This window comes from Magnolia sinica, chromosome 8 (genome assembly GCF_029962835.1).
Source record: "Magnolia sinica isolate HGM2019 chromosome 8, MsV1, whole genome shotgun sequence".
Classification (NCBI taxonomy): domain Eukaryota; kingdom Viridiplantae; phylum Streptophyta; class Magnoliopsida; order Magnoliales; family Magnoliaceae; genus Magnolia; species Magnolia sinica.
This window is the reverse complement of record NC_080580.1, coordinates 43,156,932-43,165,559: the sequence shown is the minus strand read 5'-3', so window position 1 is coordinate 43,165,559 and position 8,628 is coordinate 43,156,932.

Sequence of the window (8,628 nt, the reverse complement as noted above, 5' to 3'; positions counted from 1 at the left end):
CTCAATATATATCTCAACCCTAATCCTATTGAATATTCATGTATACCCTCTCCAATCCATCTGATCTTTGCAACTTAGTGAATCATCTAGCGTACTTAAATTTTCATTTATCAATCGTTGTCCATGGTGCACATTCGTGATGAATGTTGTTATCGTTGTATTGTGATTGTTGTTGTGTTGTAACGTTGCTTGAACTTGATTAATTAATTTTATTTTGATTTTTATAAGCCTACCTTTACTTTGAAGAGAGTGTTTGATGTTTTCTTCTAGTTGTTGTTGGTTGTGCCATGATTGATTATTGTGTTGCAATGTTACTTGTGCTTGATTGACTATTTTGCTTGGAATATTGTCATAAGCTTACTTTTGCTTAGGTGTGTTTGTTTATTCTTGCTCTCGTGATATACGCTTAGGTGCAATAGAGTGTGTAACAAAATCGTAGTTGTGAGTGTGTTAGAATTTCAAGGACGAAATTCATGTATGGGGGTAGGAATGTAACAACTCGAGATCTTGGTGTGCATTCATGCACGTGCACGTGTGTTTTCTTGCATGCATCAAAGCAGTGATGCATCCACGTATACATACATAAATCAGAGGACAGTAAGTCCGCACATACATAAATCTCGACTCGCTGCCTAGTCCAGTTCGGGTTAACTCCAAGGTCGAGTCAAGCCCGTATTTGTCACCCAACAGGAAGTCCTCTTTCACCCCTTCAAATTCAAAATAATGTGTTAATTGTAGTTGATTCTAATGACTCATTGAGTTGACTCACTGACTTAGTCTATTGATAAATTATATTCATTTTCTAGAAGCCTAAGGACCTTAAATCAGAGGACAAGAATCAGTGCGTAAAGTTTCATATAGAAATTCCATCTTTTGTGCAAAAAACAACCGAGTCGCATATAATTTCATTATGATCAACCGAGTCAAATCTAGTTGAAGCTGGGACAATCTCTAGAATCGTTCTCGTAAAACTTCAATAATCACATCAGATCACTCACAATACAATAGGTAGGTGATTTTTCCTTACTTGAAAATCCTACCTTTACACCCTGAGATAAGTTTATTTATTAATGCTTATTAATTGTTGTTGATAGGTGTAATGATTTGGTATTACTTAACATAGGATATTCTCTTTTCTTGATGTGGTGAATACGTTGGCTTATTTCATGTTTAACTAAGTTGATGTGTATGATGCATTGATTTAAATCATGTTTAGCATGTGTTATTGTTTCTTTTGATGTTGTGGGTGTACTTAATTTCAGTTATAGCATATTTATTTGAATCAGATCCTTAGACGTATCACTATGTGGAATCCAAGTGAGTGTAGTTAATTTTTGTGCCGCACTTGTGAAGATGTTATTCATTGAGTATTTGATTGTTGTTACTAATTAGAGGATGAATTTAAGTTATTTAAATTATGGGTGCTCTGCCCTAAAAGGATCACTGTATTTTATGGGTGCTCTTCCCTAAAAGGATCCATTATGTTATGGATACTCTACCCTAAAAGGATCAATATATTTGACCAATGTTGTAAGTGCTTTTATTCAAAACACACATATAGTTGTTAAATTTTGTAGACAAAATGCTAGTTAGATTTTCAACACACTTCAGTTCTTTATGGCACTTCATGAAGATTGACTCAACATCACAAGAATAGAAGATTTGGTATGGTTACAAGTGAAAGATCAATGTGTATGCCAACCATAAGGTAAAATTACCCTAGGATATGACCATAGGATAAAGGTTTTTATTATGGCCCTTATATGTTAAAATTTAAAAGTTTACTATGTAAATTTTTTGATGTTCAGCTAGCTCAACCACTAGTTTAGCTAGCTAAATTTGGTTCGGCAAGCCCAACCTCAACCTTGGCCAAGTTTACAACAACATTGAAAAGAAAATTTTGTTGTAAGTTCGGCTAGCCCGACTTTGGGTTCGACCAGTCGAACTTGGCTAGGGCTAGCCTTAAGGTGTCTAGGGTCAAGTTTCCAGTAATGAAAAATTTTAGATTTTAAGGGGATTCAACCAGCCAAAACTTATATTCATCCAGTCGATTTGCTGATTTGGCTAGCTAAATTTTCGCTCGAGTTAGCTGAATTTTTTATTTATCTTATCCCGCAAAATTTGATGGTCATTAGAATAGTATCATTGAAATCTAGTTAGGCTGAGCGAAATTCCAAATCCTTTGGATATAAATAGACTCATTTTCTTATTGTTTTAAATATGAAAAAGTGTGATAAATCATCCTCAAGCAAAGAGAGGAACTCAAGTCCTCCCAAAGCTAATTGTGTGGTAATTCTTATTTTATTTTAGCTTATTCAATTCCCTTTCTCAAGTTAAATTTAAATTCAATTAGAGAGTAAGTTATACTCTACTTAAGAATAGAGAATTGAATCCGCAGCCGTTAGGGTTTTTATTCTTTAAGAAACTTTAGATCCATAGATCCTTTCTGGTTGAGCATACATCGATACATCGTAATCCAAGAAAGAAGATCACTTGATTGATCGAAGCCTCGACTTCATCAAGTATCTTCACATTGACATTTCATCATCTAAAGATAAGTATTTATTTCAATTTATTATTTTATTTGTATTTATTAAGATTTCCTAGAAATCTCATCAGGTTGTATAGTGGTTAGCCCGTGAAAATCACTTGACGGTTATATAGTGGTTAGCCTGTGAAAATCACTAAAGGTTTTATTGCGGTAAGCATGTGAAAATCACAAGAACTTTAAGAGGTTGTTAAGGTGAACCTGTGAAAACCTTGAAAATAGTGGAAAACCAAACTTACATGAGTAGTAATTTTGGGAGTAGAGTTGGTGTGTTTAACACCGAACCACTATAATTCTCCGTGTATTTGTGATGATTGCTTAATCTTATTTTCTGCCTTTTTGTTTTAAAAGATTGATTTCAAGGATGTCGTGAAATAAGGTTGTCCTGCCTAAAGTTTTAGGTAAATGTTTTCTTATGAATTAATTGGAATCAAAGTTTCAATACATTTTACAATCAAGAATATATTTTTTACAATTTATTATTAAGAATTGGTTCCCCCCCCCCCCCCCCAGGACATTTGTAGCTCATCTTTTAAGTGGTATCAGAGCAAGGTTGCTCTTTTTGAGATTTACCTTATAGAGTTAGATACAGAACCATAAGATGTCAAATTTCGAGAGTTTATCCATATGCAGGCCACCTCCCTTTGATTTATTCTTATTGGAAAGGCAGCATAAGGATCTTCTTCAAATCCATTGGTGAAAGTGTGTGGTAAGCCACTATAACTCAATGATTCCCTCCTATAATAGAAGTAATAACTGATGATAGAACCACATCTATGAGAGAAATCACTTATAATTTATGGATGATTGCTTAGAAAAGTGAAAGTAGTGAAAATGGAAAAGCCAAATGTTATAACTTGTGCCCCATCATCAAATGAGTTCAAAAGAATCATTTCGTGTGATTTGGCAAAACAAGCTTGGGATATACTTGAAATGACATATGAAAGAACCAATATTGTGAAAAAGTTTAAGATCCAAATCCTCCCAACCAAATTTGAGGAAATTCGTATGGAAGAAAATAAGTCATTTATGGACTTATGTAGGAAAGTAAATGACATGGTTAATTCTATGTGGGGTCTTGGTGAAAGCATCCCTGAAAGCAAGGTTTGTATAAAAATATTGTAATCACTTCTTGAAAGGTTTAATTCCAAAGTTACTGCTATACAAGAATTGAGGGATACCGATATTATGAAGGTTGAGGAGTTGGTTGGATCTCTTCAAACTTACGAGTTGAATTTCAAAGATCCAACGATCAAGTCCATTGCTCTAAAATCCTCTAAGTTTAAATAAAAGGTTTTTAATGAAAATTCAAATGATGAGGAAAATGAGGACGATATGGCCATGTTAGTACAGAACTTTTATAAATTTTCAAAAATAAGAAAAGAAATGATTTTCAAAAGCCATTTGATAAAAGAAAAGGAAATTAAAACTACTGGAAATCTAAATCGAAAGACACCCAATGCTACAACTACTCCGAATTTGGGCATCTTACTTCAAAATATCCTAAAAAAGATAAATAAAAAAGAACGGGCTTGATTGCTACTTGAGATGAATTATCAGAATCTGAAACTAATTCAGAAACTGGCGAATCAGATCAAGAAATAGTAAAAGAACATACTGCCTTTATGACTATAGCTAGAATCACTTCTTTAGAAGATTGTGAAACATTTGATTATGAAACTCTTGGAAGTGACTCTGAAAATGAAAACAATCTTCAAAAAGCATATGATACTTTGTACAGAGAAAGTTGCAAGATTGAGGTTAAATTAAAAATTCAAAAGAAAAAAATGTGAGGAATTACAATTAGAGCTTGAAAAGGTTATTTTGGAAAATTCTCATTTTCTGACTGTTTTGAAAAATCAAAATTAGATTTAAGTTTGAAAATTTCTGAATTTAAAAAATATTAAATCTGAAAATGAGAAATTGAAAATTGAAGTTTCTTTACTTCAGAGTTCAAAAGATACTTGGAAATATACTCAAGGAGACCAGAAACTTGAAAAATTGCTAGCTTCATCTTGCCGAAATGGTGACAAGTCTGGTCTTGGCTATATTAGAGATATAAATATAAAATCTAAGAATTCTTCCCCTACCTTTGTGAGAGGAGAATCCTTGAACTCTAAAGTAGAAACTCTAAATGAGTTAAACTGTAAAAAGAATATCTTCAAAGGTATAAAACCCCTTCAAGAATTCTCTAATATAAAAACATTTATCAACAACCAAATATATCAAATGAGAGATAATTGAAATCCTCCTCTTACTGATAAAATTGTGGAATTGATCAAAGAGTTGTTGAAATCCAACTCATGTAAGATTGGAGTAAACAGAAATAGGAGAAATCCTAACTCCCAAAATCATCGAAAGGTAAAAGACCCTCATAAACCTAGAACCGTCATGAAATGGGTTCCAAAGGTAAAGTCTCTTATTATCCACACTACTTTCAAAGTCAATAGTCATTCAAGATGGTACCTGGATAATGGATGCTCTAGACATATGACAGGTGATAAAGTCATTCTTTCAAATATCAACCAAATCGATGGTAGCTAAATTACATTCGGAGATGGTAGCAATTGAAAGATCATCAACAAAGGTAATATACATCTTCCTAATTTACCTATCTTTGAAAATGTATTATATGTTGAAGGTTTAAAACATAATCTTCTCAACATATTTCAAATTTGTGATAACAATCATAGTATGGAATTTTCTAATATTGGATGTGAGATAATGAGTAAAGGACGTGTGATATTAAATGGTTGCAGAACGCTTGAAAATTGCTATATCATTGATGACTCTTGCTCAACAAATCATTCCTGCTACATGGTCCAAACTGACAAGATTGTATTATGGCACCGATGTCTTATACATGTAAACTATAAAGATCTATACAAATTGAGGAAAAGAGATCACTTGCGTGGTTTACCTAAATTGACACAGAAAGAAAACAAAGTATGTAGTGCTTGTCAGGTAGGTAAGAAAATTAGGAGTGGTTACAAAACGGTGAACTCCTTAGCCATTACGAGACCTCTTGAACTTCTCCACATGGATTTAGTTCGACCAACTAAAATGGAGAGTGGAGGTGGAAAGAAATACTTCATAGTCCTAGCTGATGACTATACTACATACTCTTGGGTAACTTTCTTAAGAGAAAAGTCGGATGCTCTTGATGAAGTCAAAAAGCTTATTACACGCAACCAAACTGAAAAAGAATTGTTTGTGATCAGAATAAGAAGTATCATGGAACTAAATTTGAAAATAACAATTTTAAGAAATACTGCAATGACCATGGCATATTACATGAATTCTCAGCTCCAAAAACACATCAGCAAAATGAAGTTGTTGAAAGAAATAATAGAGTTCTGTAGGAAATGGCTAGTGTAATGCTAAATAGTATGAAATTGTCCAAATATTTATAGGTTGAAGTTGTGAATACTGCATGCTATATAATTAACCGTATTTACATAAGAACATAGTATAAAGAATTGACTAAATTTTTACTTAGTCATAATTTTCAGATGGGTAGTGTTGACAAAACTCTGTTTGTCAAAAAATCTTATGATGATATCTTAATTGTACAAATATATAGTTTCAGTAAATTTTCGAGACATAGGTTGTTTCCTAACATAATTATTTTATAACCCTTCATGGTATCTCTCGCCTTCTAGAAGTAGATTATAGTATTCACATGTCTACTTTTGCATGAACATGATGAAACCCTAATTCTGAATATAATATATTCCTAAAAAAAAAAAATCCTACAGCAATATTGAAAGCAAGTAGGTGGAGTAAGGGAAGATGTTACCAGAAAAGAGGAACTAGATCTAGATTGTCCTACACACAAAACAAATAAATGATGTTAGTAATGTTAGAGAAAAGAATGAGATAAACCCTAAAAATAAAGTTATGAAAAAAAAATCCTAAAAACTCTAGATTAGAAAAATTCAAAAAACAAGAAAAATCTAACCTAAAACAAAATTCAAACCTTTAAAAAAAAAAAAAAAAAAAAAAAAAAAACTAAACTTAATCGTGTTCAACGCCAATCCCCGGCAACAGAGCTAAAAATTTGTTCACAACTTTAACTACAGGGTTATGATGTAGTAATAACTCGGTGAGAATGAGGTCAAATCCGCAGGGAATGAGGAACATGGTTTAGAACTAATCTAAATCTAACTTGGTTGTTTCGATTTTTAATCCAGTGAGATAAAAAGAGTATGAATAATAAAGATAAAAGACTAAAGATCCATGAATCCACTCATAGAAATTTCAATATTAATATACTTGATTCAAGGATAATTCATTTGGAATTGAAGTCCTATCCTATCCAATCAGATGATAGAGTAGTTAAATCATAATTGAATTATGAACTTTCATTGGATTAGTTCCCTCATGATTGCATGGAATGGTAAATCAACCATCTACCATGCCCAGGAGCCAATGGTAAATCACGTATTTTACAAATCACACAATTACAAAATAGGCAAGAAGATATCAAAAAAGCTTTCTAAGCATCTACTATAATTGGAGTCATAATAAACCACAGAAAATTAGAAATATTCTTTTATTCAAACTAGAAATCAACGAAAGTTCAACCATAAACTTAAATCAAAGTAAAATAAATATCTAAATAAACTACAAGCTTCATCCCTTAGCCTTAGCTAAAATATTGGCTAACATGACTAACATTCTAGAAGAAACTAAAAGATCAACTAGAACCTGTGAAGAAATCAAAGTGGAAGAACGTTGTTGGTGCTCCAGCTAGGCCTTCTCTCCCTTTTCAAACCCTGGAAGATGATTTGTAATAGCCTAAGGACTTATTTAAATAGTTTTATAACTCAAACTTTCGCACCACCTCGAAAAAGTTTACAAACTACCTCAAATTTACGCACTCTGCACATCTTCAATGCCATCAAACAGTCTTCGATTGCACCTTCGATGACATCAAATTGTCTTCAATTCCATCGAAATTTGTCTAGAATTGTCTAGCGAGTTGAGACCAAAATTTATAAATTGTCGATGCCATCGAAGTCACTTCAATACCATTGAAGTCTATTTTAGGAATTATTTCAGGAATTTCTCTTTTAGACTCGAAGTTTTAGATATCATTTTTCTGGCCAATTTTCATGATTCCTTTTCTTCACTTCAAACCTTCGATTCTCTTCACTCCTCACTTGGTTTCCTTAGAACTTGGCATGTGAATTCTTCACTAATGACTTCCAAATCTCCAATTCTTCATTATCTTCCTTTGAGGTATAAATCCATCCTTTTAAGCACATATTCATCATAAGCTTCTGAATAACCTTGCGTGACAAAAAAGTATATAATTAAATCAAATTATGAATTAAATGCTAGGAAAACTAATGTAATTGAATGGTTCAATATGCAATATTTGAGTCTCAACACTAAGTTTAAGAGTAACCAAAAATTTGTTTTTTAAGGCTAGGATACATCCTAAGAATCTCCCACTTGCCTTTAAACTAATCGACCTCTACACACAATCCCATACTAAAATTAGGACATTAAAAATATGAATCGGCAAAGCTTTGTTGAGAGGATCAACTATATTATTCGTCGAAGCTGTCATAGTATCTCAACCACCTTATCTTGAACATACTCCCTCAAGATATGGTACTTCCTGTCAACGTGTTTAGCCTTGTTATGATAATAAGGCTCCTTGAATTATGCAATTGCTTTTGTTTTCTCACAAAAAAAAAAAAAAAAAACTTAAAGGACTATCCATTCTATAGAAAACACACAACTCTAATGTAAACTTCCACAGCCACATGACTTCCTTATATGCTTCACTAGTAGTTGCATACTATACCTCCATCTAAAATTAGTGATGCGGTTCTTCTTTATGTTATGGCAATTAATAGCTCCATCCACCACAGAGAATATATAGGAATGTGTTGCATCTAGATTTTCCTGAAAATTAGCATTGGTGTAACTGACCACAAATAGATCCCCATGCCTATAAACTAAGGTGAGATCCCCTATCTTCTTAAGATATTTTATAATATGCTTCACAGTTATCAGCTGATTCAAGCCAAGGTTGATTTGGTATTGACTCACTACTCTCACTGAGA